At 44.4% G+C, this 17,987-nt stretch overlaps 1 protein-coding gene across 3 annotated transcripts in view; it reads left to right on the top strand.

Annotated features, from left to right (window-relative positions):
- RAPGEF4 (Rap guanine nucleotide exchange factor 4) overlaps positions 1 to 17,987 on the top strand; it is a 168,712-nt gene that overhangs the window by 32,516 nt on the left and 118,209 nt on the right. The window lies entirely within an intron of this gene.

Genomic DNA, 17,987 nt, shown 5'->3' with positions numbered 1-17,987 from the left:
TCCCTATGCGTGGCTTGGAACTTCCCCGAAGTGACAGCAGAAAAAAACAAACACGTTTTCTCTTACGTGGAATAAAAAATAATAGTTTGGCGCAATTGGAATCCGTGGATAAGAGTCTGTGTACAAGGCGTTACCAGAGTGTTTTCCAGGGAGTGATAAGAGCAAGTTTTCTTCCTTGGTTATTTGGAAAGAGATCACGACAGGACTTCGACGGTGGTCTGGCTCTTCCTTTTGGCTAGGTATAGTAGCAATGAACTGAGAGATTTGATAAGTGCTGCCATATCTCATTTTCTTTTGATTGTTATGTGTGTGTCTCTTGCTAAGCCGTAAATCTGAAAATTAAATTTCCTGAGCCAGCCTAAAAGCAACAACAACCCATAGCAGAAATGTGTGGCTTAAAAAAAAAAAAAATACAAATTGCACGGTGCTGGAACGGTTACATAACATCAGATTCGAATGCTTTTTGAAAGGATCAGGAAGATTTCTTAAAACCAAAATACGATTAAAGGCCTTGACTCAAATATACCACTCATCTGAAGTCTAGATCCTTACGTACATAGCTTTTAAAGAGAATGCCAGTATTATACCTACATTTTTTAATATACACTAATGAGAATTCTGTTTGCAGCTCAGGAAGCAGATTAGACAGTACAGTTTAATAAGCTTTGTGATTGGAAGGATGAAGTCTACTCCACATTTCAAAAAATCCTGATATATTATGGTGGTGTCTAATGGCTACGGTGTTGCAGTGGTGCTGATGATGAAATGGACTTTTCGCTTATATTTGCATATATTTAAATTTGGATTTTTATAGTATTGTACCATGCCATGAGATTGGTGTCAACGAGGAATGATTTAGAACTATACGAAACAAAGCCTAATTTCAGTCATGTATTTTAGATATTTGTCTAAACAGTACTAGGCACTTCAGCTGCTTTTGAAATGTTCTAGGGGATGTTTGTGTGTGTTTAATGATGCCGTTCCTGTTCCTGTGGATATTTGAAATGAATGACTCAAATGTACAGTACTGTTGACCATTCGACCATTTGTTTGATCATTAGCAGATTGGACATAGTATGTGTTAATTACAATTTAAATGCAACTAGAAGTAGCTACTTTACAACAGTAGCTGTGGTTTGAGGAGCAGTTGGAGTGCTGTGTCAGTAAAATATAACTTATATTTCCCCCTTCTTCTTCTTCTTCTTCTTCTTCTTCTTCTTCTTCTTCTTCTTCTTCTTCCTCCTTTCAAGCGTTGCACGTCAGCGAGTGTTTTACAGTTCATTTGCGAAAGAGATTAAACTTGATATAAGACCTGAAATATTGCAGTAAAAATTCAAGAGGAACTTTCGATTCTAAGGCTAGCCACTCGAAATTACTGGGTTGATTTATGGGGGGCTGTTTTGTCAGTTTATTACACAGTAATCAACTCCAGAGATCTTTGCTAGGATTTAGTGATTTCTCCCTAGGCAAGCCCTGTACAGATACAAAAACCAGAGAGTTAATAAAGTGAGGAATATTGGGTTTTATGGGATGATCATGTGATTTCAAGTAGTAAAGTGTTTAGAGACCCTCAGAAGCACTAAAAACACAGCCAAGAAGCAGGCAGCTGCTCTGTAGACACTTAACTGACACGCTCTGTGTAGACTGCTCTGATTCATCTATTTGTTGTTGTTGTTTAGCCGCGTCCGACTCTTTGTGACCCCATGGACCAGAGCACACCAGGCACTCCTGTCTTCCACTGCCTCCCGCAGTTTGGTCAAACTCATGTTAATAATAATAATAATAATAATAATAATAATAATAATAATAATAATAATAATAAATTTATTTGTACGCCACCCATCTGGTTGGGCTTCCCCAGCCACTCTGGGCAGCTTTCAACAAAATATTAAAATACAGTAATGCATCATCAAACATTAAAAGCTTCCCTAAACAGGGCTGCCTTCAGATGTCTTCTAAAAGTCTGGTAGTAGTTCTCTTTGACATCTGGTGGGAGGGCATTCCACAGGGCGGGTGCCACTACCGAGAAGGCCCTCTGCCTGGTTCCCTGTAACTTGGCTTCTCGCAGTGAGGGAACCACCAGAAGGCCCTCAGCGCTGAAGGCCCTCTACCTCAGTGTCCGGGTAGAACGGTGGGGATGGAGACGCTCCTTCAGATATACTGGACCGAGGCCGTTTAGGGCTTTAAAGGTCAGCACCAACACTTTGAATTGTGCTTGGAAACGTACTACGGAAACATAGTAGCTTCGAGACCACTGTCCAACCATCTTGTCCTCTGTTGTCCCCTTCTCCTTGTGCCCTCCATCTTTCCCAACATCAGGGTCTTTCCCACCAATATGCCTTTTTTCTCCCTCTCTCTAAATGCAAAGTGGGTGGTGGGAGATCATGATGTTGCAGCACAACAAAACTGATTGCATTCAGCAAAAGTTAAGCAGCTCACCTGCTGCTGTTGCTCCCATATTATACAGTGGTGCCTCGCAAGACGAAAAGAATCCGTTCTGTGATTCTCTTCGTCTAGCGGTTTTTTCGTCTTGCGAAGCAAGCCCATTGAAGGATTAGCGGATTAGCGCTATTAGCGGCTTTTAGCGGCTTATCTGCTGATCGGATCAGCTGATAAGCGGCTTAGCGGCTTAGAAAAAGGGGGGGAGAGGAAAAAAACCAGCAGGAACTTGCAAGACATTTTCGTCTTGCGAAGCAAGCCCATAGGAGATTCTTTTTGCGAAGCACCTCCAAAACGGAAAACTCTTTCGTCTAGCGAGTTTTCCGTCTTGCGAGGCATTCGTCTTGCGGGGCACCACTGTAATAGGATTGCCACAGACTGCAAAAGAAAAAGGAGGGAAGCAGTCACTCTCGTAGCGAGAAATACACCCAAACACACTGGATTTAAGCAAACAGAGACATACTTACCCTTTCCACACCATTTCACATAGAATCGGTCTGCAGGCCGGCCCTACTGTTCAGTAGAGCAAGGCAACCACCTTGGGCTGCAGCTGTTGGGCATGGGGGGAGAGCAAACAACGATGAGACACAGTTGTTTGTGCCACGCGGTCTACCCTGTATCCTTTAAGCTAGCCTGCTGCCCTTAGTTGGATGATGCTGTGTCATTTTCAGGATTTAACTGCCTTCCTGCTTGGCTCCTGTACGTGGAACCTGTGGTGGGAGGCATCTTGTCCTATGCCTCAGGCAGCAAAACGTTTTGGGCTTTGTTTGAATTGGTAGCAGGGGGAAGTGGAATTGTGCCCACTAGCCTCACCCGTACAGCCTCATCTTGGTCCAAAAAAGCGTGAGCAGAGGAATCCGCTATAAAGCTGCAAATATGATGTTTTAAGTGCATTGTGCAAATGTGACACAAGATGGCAATGGTGAACTAATAGGAAATTCCATATATATTTTAAAAGTTGTTTTTTTTAAAAAAAACAACCACATTTTCACAGCATTTTTAAAAATATATGTCTAGATTCAGCCTGCGTCTACTCTGCATGCAGACTGAATTTTTATGTGCACAGGGTATGTAACACCTATGGCTTAACTATTCAGACATCCGAGGGGCACGATGTTGATTGATAAGGAGAATTACTGTACAAAACGGGCTGGTGTCTTTGGTGACTGTAAGGTTGAAGACAGACATAAGTTTGGTTTGTTTGGTTGTTGTTGTTTTTAAAGAAAAATAGAGGCAGTTTGATAGTACCATTGCCATCCCCGGCACTTGATTACGCTTTTTTTTCTGTCCTGGGGCAGCCTCTAAAAAAAAACAAACAAACAAAAAAAAAACCTGGTTCTGTAGGTTCTATAGATTTGAGGAGTATGAAAAATGATTCTGAAGTTGCTGTGATTTTCATAACTTCAACAAGACACAATTTCTGATAAGCATGGATTCAATTATCCTGAGACAGATCTACAGCTAATCCATCGTTTCTATGGTGAGATGATGTGGGGTCTTGGGCTGCCATTTTATTATTTCTGTCGCATCTTCTGTTTTCCATGCTTTTCGTTCAGAGGTTTGTAGTTTTAGCAGGTATTCCTCTTCTGGTTGGATCTCCATTCCTCTGGAATTAGAAGCTGGCACACTGTCTACAACTTATTGCTGACAATTTTTTAAAGGGCGTCGTCAAAGTAGTGTAACCCTGAATGCTTTTAAGTATTTCTAATGTTTTATTTTTAGGAAATGATCTTTAGATGTAATCAGATTTTATGCCATCTCAGTGCACAATGTTGCACACAAGGTTTATTGATCTACTCTTAATGTTGTGCTTCTGGTGGATATTGCATTTTGTGACCACTCCAACTGCAATACCTAGAGGAAATGTATATCTATGGCAATTTGCTCTGCAGAATGCCGTTCCACAGAAAGAATAGGAGCCTGTTAGATATTATTCACAATTTCACAAGCAATGAGCAACACATTTCCCCTTATACACCAGGAATTGGAAACCTGAGGCCTTCCAAGTGTTGCTGTACTACAACTCAACAACTTTCACTTTTTGAAATATGGCAGCCCTAACTACGATATCCCTGGACCATTGGTCGTGCTGCTTTGGGCTGATGGGAACTGGAGTCCAATAACATCTGCAGGGCAACAGCTTCTTCAACCCCATAGTCGCCTTTGACTGGACATAACCATCCAGGGGTCCTTTACCTTTTTTTACCTCATAAATTACGAAGGGAAATGGCTAGATTGGGGCTTTCAGGAGTATTGCACCAAAAAAATAAAGTGTGGTCGGAGGACATGCTTTGTTTGATCACAGTAAGGAGGCCTCTTTTTCAGCCTCTTAAGAAATGTTAACATCATGAGTGTGCTGGTCCCGTGGGTTACCCGAGAGGCGAGGTCCAAGTCCGGTCCATGGTCAAAGGTGCAACGTGGAGGCAGTCTCTAGTAGCTGAAGCTGGGTGAAGGGCAGGGAGTTGGGTGAAGTCAGGAACAGGCATGCAAGCAGGGAGTCAGGAGTTCAGGCAGGAAAGCAGGACATGGTTCAGGCAGGAACTAGCAACCAACAATGTTGCTCCCGCAACTTGGGACTGGGGCTGGCCGCTTTTATCTGCCCCGAGGCATAGGGCGGCCCTGATCCTCAGGTGACTCGCCTCTCCTGGCCTGGAGGTGAGCACTCCTCCTGCAGGAACTTAGCTCCCTCTGCCTCTCTGCCCCGAGCCTCTGCAGCTCAGGAGAGGCTGGAGGGTTACCGGACCCGGAGGCAACCTCACCTTCCCCTGACGGGGCTGAGAGTGGAGCACCTGCAGGCAATGGGTCCTCCATCACCTCAGAAGCCAGAGCAGACTCAGCTGGTGCCTGCACCTGAGGATCCAGCACAGGTGAGGGCCCTTCAGGTTCAAGCCCCAGCCCCAGCTCAGCTGGTTCTGGAGGTGGGGAATCCTGTGCATGCTGGGATTCCTCGGGTTCAGCATCCGAGTCCGAATCCCAGGCCATCACAATGAGATTGGACAGCTCCCACAAGACAAAAGGAAGAGAAATAGGAAGTTGCCTTATAGTGAGTCAGGCCGTTGGTCCAATTCATTGACTGTCTCCATTGACCGGCAGCAGTTTCTCCAGGGTTTTGAGCGGAATTCTCCCCCTACCGGGAGATGGCAGGGATTAAATCTGGGACCTTCTCCTACTGAGCTGCAATCTTTCCCAATCAGGAAATGTAAGCAATAAGAACAAAAAAACACCGCACTCAGTAGCCCAGTCTTTAGCGCCAAAACTCCACAAGAGGGTCAGGGAGAAGGCAAGAGAACTGCGCGAGTAAACTAGTCAATCCCGTAGGCTTCTCTTTTAGCTGTTTGGTTTAATCTGATAGGGATATTTAGGTTTTGACTAATCATGCGGAGCTCTGTGAGGCGCGCCCCATGCTGAGTTTTTAATTAAAATGTAAAGCTTAGGGAGAGAACTCCAGGAAAGAAATTCTAATTCAGGACTCTCGGGGGTATATACAAGCTAAACCTGGTTATTTTAAGTCTAACAGTATACGCGTTGGGGAAATTTGTGTGGGACAAGATTGAAGAAAGGATTTTTAGCAGCTTGATTTTTTTAAAAAAAGAAGTATAAACTGTTTAAACACGTGACTCTTCAGTCCTTTGATAGCTAAATCGATCCTGCATAGTCTGCACAAACAGCAGATTGTGAGGGTGGATTGTACCCCTTCAGACTCTGGTGGAGAAATGTGTGTGAGTGTGTTTAAAAAAATCCTTAGTTTATTGAGGAGAAAGGATATTGCTCAGCCTACTTCTTTCTGGGCTTTCTACTTGGATGGAATTTGGCTTAGTGGTGGGTTTTTACCATACGAACCCCGCTTGCAGTGAAATAGTCTGTCCTATTCTACTTCTTTAGGATTCTACAACATTCTGCTGCATACAAAGATCAAGCCTGCCTTAATTTCTTAATCCAGTGGAGCAGTGCATAGATGATAGATAGATAGATAGATAGATAGATAGATAGATAGATAGATAGATAGTATGGCGCATCCTCATTTTAAAATATGGCATCTCCTTACTTTGTTCTTAAACACATTTTGCAAAGCACAGCTGAAAACATAAAAATTGCATATTCTGTATTAGTTCTAGCTTTTTGATAATTGATTTTTCGTGACTGAGAAAAGATCGTGGCAAAATACATTATGTTTGCATTTATGTCAGAAATGCGCATTTTTATTTTTATAATATTTGTTAGATTTGATCAAAACTTTGTGTTGTTGTTTTTAACATGTGACTAGTAGGAACATTGACTGCTCTTCTAAGAATAGCACAATAAGTACTGGTGAAAACCTACACTTATATTTCTGGAATTTGCAGTTCACCCAGTCACGCTAATTCCCAAGGTCATATGCGACTGAGGTTATTTCAGGGACTGAAATTTCTAATCTCTCAGCTACTATTCCCATCTCACTCCCCTTGGCTTTTTAAAAAAATAAATAAATCTTGCTACCATAAAGGATTAATCTGTGTGTACTGTACTTGTAGCGGCATAGTTTTATCTTGTTTCAAGTAACTATTTCATTTTGTAATGGAAAATATTTTTAAATATATACTGATGATGGTGGCTATTATAATATTTCATGCTTGGTTTAGGAAGTGTACTATATATACATTTACAGTGGTACCTCAGATGTCCAACGGAATCCATTCCGGAAGTCTGTTCGACTTCCAAAACGTTCAGAAACCAAAGTGTACCTTCTGATTGGCTGCAGGAAGCTCCTGCAGCCAATCAGAAGCCCCGTCGGATGTTCGGCTTCCAAAAATAGTTTCCAAACCGGAACAGTCACTTCCAGGTTTGCGGCATTTGGGAGCCAAAACGTTCGAGAACTAAGCTGTTCGAAAACCAAGGTATATTTGTTAAGGGGAATGTAAACTGACCGATTAATGTACATAATAACCAGCTATTGTGCATGTTCACCAGGCCTCATAGATAATGTGCACATAACCCTTCCAGGGAGGGAGAATTGTGCACATGCCCCAGCCAATATGCAGATAACAGGTTTGTAGGCCCCCTTAAGCATATTCCCAGTGCTCAACTTTATCACCCATAATAATAATTTATTATTTATACCCCGCCCATCTGGCTGAGTTTCCCAGCCACTCTGGGCGGCTTCCAATCAAGTGTTAAAAACAATACAGCATTAAATATTAAAAACTTCCCTAAACAGGGCTGCCTTCAGATGTCTGTTAAAAAGAAGATAGCTGCTTATTTTCTTCACATCTGAAGGGAGGGCGTTCCACAGGGCAGGCGCCACTACCAAGAAGGCCCTCTGTCTGGTTCCCTGTAACCTCACTTCTTGCAATGAGGGAACCGCCAGAAGGCCTTCGGTGCTGGATCTCAGTGTCCGGGCAGAACGATGGGGGTGGAGACGCTCCTTCAGGTATACTGGGCCGAGGCCGTTTAGGCCTTTAAAGGTCAGCACCAACACTTTGAATTGTGCTCGGAAACGTACTGGGAGCCAATGCAGATCTCTCAGGACCGGTGTTATGTGGTCCCGGCGGCCACTTCCAGTCACCAGTCTAGCTGCCGCATTCTGGATTAATTGCAGTTTCCGGGTCACCTTCAAAGGTAGCCCCACGTAGAGCGCATTGCAGTAGTCCAAGCGGGAGATAACTAGAGCATGCACCACTCTGGCAAGACAGTCCGCAGGCAGGCAGGTCTCAGCCTGCGTACCAGAAGGAGCTGGTAGACAGCCGCCCTGGACACAGAATTAACCTGCGCCTCCATGGACGACTGTGAGTCCAAAATGACTCCCAGGCTGCGCACCTGGTCCTTCAGGGGGCACAGTTACCCCATTCAAGACCAGGGAGTCCCCCACACCTGCCCGTCTCTTGTCCCGCCAAAACAGTACTTCAGTCTTGTCAGGATTCAACCTCAATCAGTTAGCCGCCATCCATCCTCCAACCGCTTCCAGGCACTCACACAGGACCTTCACTGCCTTCACTGGTTCTGATTTAAAAGAGAGGTAGAGAGGTTCTAAATTTTGTGGCGAGCACCTGTGAGCAGAATCTCTCATGTAGAAGTTCCTCCATCCCACACGAGGGATGCTGGAGCTGAGTGACAGGAGGGGGAGGACAAGTATGTACCCACTCTCTCCTCCTGCAATCCTAGTTGTGGGGGGAGGGAGGGATGGGACTCCCCGGACAGGGCTATAGATATCACGAAGCTTGAATTGCAAGTCTCTTTGTGTGTGTGGTTTGCTGGCAGATCAGAGACTACGGTTTCCTAAGCCATGGTTTGGTATGATGTCTGAACTAAGCCAGGCATGTTATAGCTGTGATAGGCAGCAGCGGGAAGACAGTTTAAGAGGTGTAGGATGAGGGAAGCTGCGTTCGTGGGACCGGAGCGTTCTGCTTTCTATTTTGATGCATTAAAAAATGTACACTTGGAAAATAGCATGATTGGGAAAAAGAGCATGATGAGGCTAAGCAATCTTCTGTTCTAGTTCTGATTTGTGAACTTCAGGTGCTGTAATTTTGACAAAATATTTATCTGGAAATCCTTGCAGAGTGGATGATGATATAAGGAAACAGACTGAGAAACAAAACTGTATCATTTAGGCTCCATCTTACTGCTACCGCCGCCTACAAAAGCTTGTCAAAGGACTAGTCTATACAGTACTTGTACATGTAGAGAACTCCCCCCCCCATATCACCTACATAGCTTAGCTCCTTAGTTTGAAACTACAGGCAGAACAGGGGGGAAATTAAATTAGTCATAGAGAAATAAATTTCTTTGGGGAGCTTGGCTGGCCGAGAATTTGACACTTAATTTGTCCCCAGAGATAGTTCCCCTCTCGGCTTCTCTCGGTACTATTTAAGTCCCTAGCTCATTATAAAACTCTTTTCTCTGCACCTCTTTCAGATGGGTCAATTTCTCCATCTGTTTGAAGCCCGCAACAATTTCCAGAGTTTACATCTTCTGTTTGAGGGAAATCTCCATGAACTGAAGCTATGTTGTCAGGTTATCAGTTTGAAATTCTAATTTTAGAGCCTGTAAACTCTCAGTTGTTGTTCAGGTTCTTGGTGGTCCTTCGTCACCACCTTATTCTTCCATATTCTTTCTCTCGCCTCAGGGCAGTACCACCTGGGTACCGTTCCAACTGCCCCTCAAATCTGCTGCCGCTCACACCAAACTTATTTTAAAAGCGTAGGAAGCGTCTTCCCTTCCCTTTGCCAAAATAGAACCCCACAGTGTTTCAAATTCCACTTGCCCATGCTCTGCCTGGATCTTTTTCTCTCCTCACCACTTACAGGACAAACAGCAGCTTTTAATGGGGTCTCGTCTGAAAAATATCACGAGGAAATGTTAGGCTCCCCCCACCTCAGCGCCCCATCATAATTGAAAAAAGATCGATACTTGTGTCAGCAAAATGGAGGCGTATAGGAATTGCTGAGACCATTGTCAGATCTATAGTGCAATGGAAGCAAGTATGGAAGCGAGTATATGCAGGTGGCACTGTGGTCTAAACCACTGAGCCTCTTGGGCTTGCTGATCAGAAGGTTAGCGGTTCGAGTCCCCATGATGTGGTGAGCTCCCATTGCTCTGTCCCAGCTCCTGCCCACCTAGCAGTTCGAAAGCATGCCAGTTCAAGTAGATAAATAGGTACCGCTGCGGCGGGAAGGTAGACAGCATTTCTGTGCGCTCTGGTTTCCGTCACGTTGTTCCATTGCGCCAGAAGCAGTTTAGTCCTGCTGGCCACATGACCTGGAAAGCTGACTGTGGATGAACGCCGGCTTCCTCAGTCTGAAAGCGAGAGGAGCGCTGCAACCCCATAGTCAGCTTTTACTGGACTTAACCGTCCAGGGGTCCTTTACCATTACCTATATCACTATAACTGCCAGGACTTCCCCAGAGAATTGTGGGAATTGTAGTTTAATGGTCAGAATTCTGTTAAAAATCCCTAGTCCAGATCCTGCTGCCTTGACTCTTCTGTTTTTCGTAGCATCATTCATGTTTACAGTATCTCCGTTAGCAACCATGATGTGTTCTCCAGCTCCAAACAGCACTCTTGATCCCGTTGATCCTATTGGATGACCATGATTCGCTTTCAAAAAAACCCTGATGTTTACATAGTTACGATTAAAAAAAACAAAATAAAATGCAACAATGCGTCGTGATGGGGAGGTCTGCACTGCTTTCCATGCTTCAGCCTTGACTCATGCTGCCTCCAGAGAAGGATGAGAAAATAAAATGATGCTTGCACCATTACCGTTAATGGAATGCAAACAAACAAGAACATCTTAAGAAAAGAGGGTTGACCTCGATATGCATTGCACCAATTCAAGAGCTAACACTCTTGGATGAACTGCGTATGTATGAAAAGTAAGAACGCAGCCCAAGGACAATGAGCACTATGCCATTGGTTTACTGCTGGAGGTACCACTTTTTATTTTTATTAATATTTTATTAGAACAATTCCATTTATAAAAAGAGAGTGAGAAAAGTGAATGAGATTGAAAAGAAATAAATACTGTTACATTACCATATATTAATATACAGGTGTGTATATTCTTATTATCCTAATGCACATATAACCTTATATCACGTGTCCTTGTGTTTTCATTCCACTATGCGGGGATCGGGTCCTTGAACCACAAAGACTCTCCTCCTGCAAGAGAGGGGAGTGGATGTGGTCGGGAGCCGGACTCCGCCTCAAGCCTCCCACTCACCTGGCTAGCGCCCACGCCCATGGGCAGGCACCCAACCAGGTGCCTCCGAGGGGCGTGTACAGCAGCCTTAATACTGCGGCGCCAGCCCCTCCTCAGCCTCACTCTTTGTCGACCCGTCGCGATTCACCCACCCTCCACTCCCTTTGAGCTCAGGGTCTTAGTTTCCTTGGCCTTGCTATGGACCTTAGGTTGGTCGCCCTGGTTGTCCGGGGGGCCTGGTAGGAATTTTTCCATTTGGCATTAGGCTTTTTGGTTTTTTCGCCTACCTCGTAGCAATCGCCACAACTTTCGTGGTATTGGTGGGTAGGTTAGGCATTGGAATAATGTGTTGTGGTGTGTCGAAGGGCTAGGTGTGGCCATCGCCTACGCCTTCAATTTTTGGGTATTCCGTTAAAGGAATCCGGCGGTCGTGTATTCTGTCCGATGCCTGCTTGGCGGGAGGCCATGGCACGACCCTCGGTGACATCAGGGGAGAGCCTATAGTTGGATTAGCATCAACAGGCTCCACCTACTGGTGAATAAACCCCCCTGTTTTAGACTCACCCCTCTCTGAGGGGCTGGAGTCAGCTGACGTAATCCAATGCCTAAGCCAATACCTTTTCACTTTGCTGTAATGAATAAAGTTGTGGCCTTTTCTTGCCCATTAACCTTATATCACGTGTCCTTGTGTTTTCGTTCCACTATGCGGGGATCGGGTCCTCGAACCACAATGTTGTCATGTCAAGCCATTGATTAAGGGGAATCGTATCTCTATTCTTCCTTAATGATGGCCCTACCTCTGTGGCAGACTTCACATGTTACGTTAAGTGCTGTTATCACTGGAAAAAAGGGTATCGGGAATAATTGGCTTTTTAAAATCTCATGCATTTTTATACGGCCCTTCATTGTATCAGATGTTAGGGTGGTGTGTACAGCTTGAGAGAAATACCACCAGCAGCCCAAACAGGAAAACAGCTGTTAAAGCTTTGAGACAGACTAAAACTTGTCCAGTTCTTAGCATAGCAGGTATGTTATCTGAATATATGAATTTGGGATGGGAGGAGATAAAAACTACCACAGGGGTTCTCCTCACCTGTCACAGCCAGTTGGTGACCCACAAGATAATTCTGTCTGCTTCCCAAGTTTGTCATTTATGCAGCTAATCAGGAACTCTCGGGTGTGGGTCTCCACTTCCACCTATTTATGAGCAGTGATAACAAATCTGAGAAGTGTCCAGGAGTGGCCAGGACTCTCACAATCCTTTCTGATTGTTTTTCTTTTTTTTAATCATTCTGCTAACTTACAAAGCATGATGCTCCAGTCCTTCCTGCTTCGCAAGTGCACAAGTCTGTACATTTTCTTAGCTGTGGGTGGGATGGAATAAGATTAAATAAAACATAAGCAGTGCATAACTCTTGCACACAACAGCTTGCAAGCCTAAGTTACCTTGCTTTCTCCTTTCCATATGCTGTCCCATATGCTTTTAATTTTATTTTTTTGCTGCTCTTGTGCCTAGAAATATCTTTAACTAAATTTCAAGTTAAAAAATAAAATAAATGAGCAAATGATATAATTACTCCAACTGCAAAGAGGAAGCATAATTTCCTTAGCATTATTTCAGTGCGCCAAATTCAAAGGAAACTCTTTAAACCCCACCTGATAAATCAAGCTCATGGATTGTCTGGGGGCAAAATAAACCAGGCAATCCATGAGCAGTAAGCCATAGAACAAATCTTGGCTACAGAATGTGGCTGCTTTGTTCCTTCTCCAGTCCTGCTGTTGCCACGCTGCTAGAAGCTAAGCCATGGTTTGGTTTAGCATTACAGTGGTGCCCCGCAAGTCGAATGCCTCGCAAGACAGAAAACTCGCTAGACGAAAGGGTTTTCCGTTTTGGAGGTGCTTCGCAAAACGAATTTCCTATGGGCTTGCTTCGCAAGACGACAATGTCTTGCGAGTTCCTGCTGGTTTTTTCCCCTCCCCCCCTTTTTCTAAGACGCTAAGCCGCTTATCAGCTGATCCGATCAGCAGATAAGCCGCTAATAGCGCTAATCCGCTAATCCTTCAATGGGCTTGCTTCGCAAGACGAAAAAACCGCTAGACGAAGAGAATCACAGAACAGATTCTTTTCGTCTTGCGAGGCACCACTGTACATCCAAACCCAGACTTATTGCTTATGTCACTCCAGCCAATGAGTCTGAGTTTGGATGTAATGCTAGGCCATGCCATGGCTTAGCTTATAGCAGCACAGCAGTAGTAGGACTGGAGGAGCGGGAAAAGCAGTCACAATTTTCTCTCCAGGAACCAGCATGTTTGCCCCATGGTTTGGCTTAGAATTCCATGTGGTCCAGGTCAAATCCTGGATGAGGTACACCCAGGCAACTTGTTTGCTTAGTAAGAATTTGAGTCCTGGTCTTCCCAGGCCTTTTAATCCCTATAGCATGCCAATTTTCCAAGGTTTTAGACTCTTTATTTATTATTCTTTATTCACTGTATTCTTTATTTTCTGTGAACTGTTTCTTTGTTTTGGCCATTTACCATCATTTTGCTTCTGCTGCTTGCTTCTGTTGGTGGGGTGCAATACTGTTGGTAGATAAGTCATTCTTTGTTAAAAAATATATACAGTCATACCTCATGTTATGTCCGCTTCATGTTAACGTTCTTTCAGGTTACGTCCCGCGGTGACCTGGAAGTACTGGAAAGGGTGACTTCTGGGTTTCGCTGCTCGCACATGCACAGAAGCACAAAATGATGTCACATGCATGCGCAGAAGCGGCGAATCGCAACCCCCACTTGTGCAGAGGCGCCGCTGCGGGTTGCGTTCTTTCCATGTTGTGAACAGGCCTCCGGAACGGACTCCGTTCGCAACCAGAGGTACCACTGTATACCTTTTTCCATCTATAAGACGCCCCCATGTATAAGACACCCCCTATTTGGGGGGACTTCGATTTAAGAAAATGGGAAGAGATCTATCCGTGTATAAGACACCCCCCAAATTTTGGACATCATTTTTTAGGGGGGAAACCTAGTCTTATACACGGAAAAATACAGTAGTTACAGTAGATGTGGTAGCATGTTTGACTTTGCCACCTATTGCCCTAAGTAATTTCTCATTTGGTAAGTGTGCATGTCCCTTTTCCATGTCGGATGCCAAACATCTGCACAGCATGTACACAAAACTTGAGCAAATGGGAGCAGGCTCCTTTTGTAGCAAGTGGGGATAGGATACCCTCCTATCCTAGCCCTCTTTGAATGCTTGTGGAAGTCAGTTTGCATTTCAAACCGGATGCCATGCTGGCAGTGCTGCACTTCCCCAGAATATCAAAGCCACCCGTGACTCGTTTTAATAATTAATTATGAATTTAGCAAATAGCAAATCAAATGACTCAAGGGACAGAAATATTCCGGTTGTTGCTGTCGACGTTAAAGTTAAGGTGATTGCAATTTCTCTTTATATTTCTAGTGGTGCTTTGCTTTTAAATAAATGATGTGGCAGCTTATAATGCTTGGCACTTCAGTTTTATTGTAAAAATGGATGTGAAAGCTGCTGTGGTGCTCTGTGGCAGTTGTGTTGGGAGAGAGAGGTTCGAATCCCCACTGAGCCTCAAAGTTTCTTGGCTGGCTTGGGCAAACCCACTTTGTCGGATATCCCATGGAGCCTGCTAGGGAGGTGAAATGCCACATCTAGTATCCCGAGTTTCTTGGAGTAAGGGAACAGTGGCTCGGCTGTATCCCTCCAGATGTTGTTTGACCACAACTTCCACCAGCCCCAGCCGGCATCAACATCTGGAAGGCCACAGAAGAACCACCTGCTGGAGTAAGGCCTGGATAAAAACGTAACAAATAAATAGGAAACAAATTGCAAATAGTTTCCTGTGCCGTGCCAGGAAAAAACAAGACAGATGTTAGCTCTGGTGCTTATAAAAGAACCCAAGAAAACTCACTTTGATTTTCTGAAACAATCGTTTTATCTAGAGAACGGTATTATTCTTAGGCTAGGCTTCAGCTCATCTGGTCGAAAGTCAGGTGTGGTATATTATCGGACTACAGTGGTACCTTGGTTCTCAAATGTAATCCGTTCCGGACGTCTGTTCCAAAACCAAAGCGTTCCAAAACCAAGGCATGCTTTCCCATAGAAAGTAATGCAAAATGGATTAATCCGTTCCAGACTTTTAAAACAACCCCTAAAACAGCATTTTATCATGAATTTTACTATCTAACGAAACCATTGATCCATATAATGAAAGCAGTAATCAATGTACTGTACTATAAAATAAATAAAACAGTATTGTAGATGATAAAAATTAAAATTAATTTTCTTTCTTACCTGCACTGATGATAGTCATTGTTTGGATGGGGGGCTTTTATCCATTTCTGCAGTCAATCAATCAATCAATCAATCAAGCCATCTATCAATCAAATCAATCAGTAGCTGAACTGGGATCCACACAGTCACAAAAACAAATTAACTGAAAAAGCCTCAAAACAAAAAACGCAAAATAAACAAAAGCACCAAATACAAGCTCCAAATATCACCTCAGAACACTGCAATCGGAAACAGAAGGCTTGAATTACAATGGGAAGGAGGCAACTTAGCAGTACAACAGGAAACACAGGGGGACTCAAAACGGAGCAAGTTTGGCTTCTGGGGGAAAAGTTCAAAAACTGGAACACCTTCTTCCGGTTTTGCAGCGTTCGGGTTCCAGGTTGTTTGTGAACTAAGCTGTTCAAAAACTGAGATACCACTGTATGTTTTTTATTTGTTCGTTCTTTTAGCCCTGCATTTGTGGTGTCAGCTGATCAGCGGGAGGGTGGGGTTCGATCCCACATTGGGTCCCTGCAGCCGATGCAGTAGGATGCAGCCCCCATTCATCAGCCGATGAGTGGGGATTCAATTCTGCTCGGGGAACAGGCACATGTGTAAGACGCAGGCTTTGTTTTCACACTTCCTGCAGTGGCAGCAGCAAATGAAGGGGAGAAAGAATCTTCTATATTCTCCGTAGTAGGGTTGGAATGTATCTGATTGGTAGGATGGTTGTCTACCCAATGTTGAGCATGCTTATTCTCCATTTGTGCTAGCGTTCATGTGGATTTCCAGTACCGACATTGTGGGATGGGCAGCGGTGCTTACCTGAGTGCAGATTACCCAGCAGCGGAAATGCTGTATTTTCTTCATTGGTGCCTTCAGACAGCGCCCACCTCCCTGCCACTCTGCCCCTTCCATTCTAACTTCTGGTAAGCCCCAACGGAGCAGAGACATCGCCTTGCCAACAAAGGCCCGTATAGTTAAAGCTATGGTTTTCCCAATAGTGATGTATGGAAGTGAGAGCTGGACCATAAAGAAGGCTGATCGCCAAAGAATTGGTGCTTTTGAATTATGGTGCTGGAGGAGACTCTTGAGAGTCCCATGGACTGCAAGAAGACCTAACCTCTCCATTCTTAAGGAAATCAGCCCTGAGTGCTCACTGGAAGGACAGATTCTGAAGCTGAGGCTCCAATACTTTGGCCACCTCATGAGAAGAGAAGACTCCCTGGAAAAGACCCTGATGTGAGGGCACAAGGAGAAGGGGACGACAGAGGACGAGATTTTTTGATAGTGTTCTCGAAGCTACCAGCATGAGTTTGACCAAACTGCGGGAGGCAGTGGAAGACAGGAGTGCCTGGCGTGCTCTGGTCCATGGGGTCACGAAGAGTCGGACACGACTAAATGACTAAACAACAACAACAAGCCCCATTGGCCTCCCCTGCCATCTGCTACCTTGCATTTCAGTCTAGATAAGGGAGTTCACATATGCAACATGGAAATATTGTGCCTCCTGATGCCTGGGAAACGAATTAGGTACAGAACAGACCCATAAAAGCTGAGCTTCCTTTGGCTTTTTTAAAGAAAGCCGGGGGGGGGGGGGACGGGGACCGACAAGCAAGTTGGGAAAGTGGGTTCTCACATGAAACAGTGGGCAGGCATGTGCTCTGCCACTCCTGCTATTTAATGGTATCTTCAAAGGGATTGTAAAACAGGGAAGATCTTCTTTGCTTCCAGCCACTACAGATCCCATGACACGTTTGCTGCAAGAGCAGAAATTATTTCTCTCCTCCCACTCCCCTCTCGTGGCCAGAACTAATTTCTGTTTGGATAACTTGCTCTGCCAAAGCCAACATCTCCCCGGCAATCTCAGCCGGTTACAGTATTCCGCCGAATCTCCTGCCCCTAGAATTGTGCAGCATTGCTAGTTGTTGTCAGTTGCTGGAAATCTGCCGAATTGAGAGGCTGTAATTCAAGACGGGAGTGAGGACATCCTTCTGTACATTCATAAGATTCTTCTGGTGTTGGGATAAAAGGTGCTAAATCTCTTTATTGTTACTATTTGAGGAAGTTGAAAGATTAACAACAACAACAACAACAACAACAACAACATCACTTCATGGTGCATTTTGAAAAGCTACCATTTTGGTAATTCTCTGCATTTTTTTGTTTTTGCAAGATTGTTACATGCAATAATCGAGGCTGCACTGATCTTCTCAACTCTTAAATGTATATTTATTTATTTATCACACATTTTCATCCCGCCTTATTTCCAAAGGTCTTGAGGCAGAATATGTTGTTTTATCATTGCAACAATCGCCCTGCAAGGTAGCTTTGGCTGAGAGAGCCTGGCCTGAAAGCACACAGTAAGGGACTTGAATGAAGTTTCCCTAGCCTTAGTCCTACACTGGGATGCACTGTGGTCTAAACCACATCCATCAGTGGACCCTCTCTGACAAGAGCACCCTGGAAGTTAAGCAAGAAAGTCAAGAAGGAAGAATCAATTCTTGGGAGCTTTTGCTCTTTCTCACTTTATTCGTTTTGTTACAATGCTGTGCTGCCTTTCTCAG

Source organism: Podarcis bocagei (genome assembly GCF_964188305.1).
Source record: "Podarcis bocagei genome assembly, chromosome: 1".
In the NCBI taxonomy this organism is placed as follows: Eukaryota; Metazoa; Chordata; class Lepidosauria; order Squamata; family Lacertidae; genus Podarcis; species Podarcis bocagei.
Note: the sequence above shows the minus strand (reverse complement) of the source record. Positions and strands in the feature narration are given on the sequence as shown.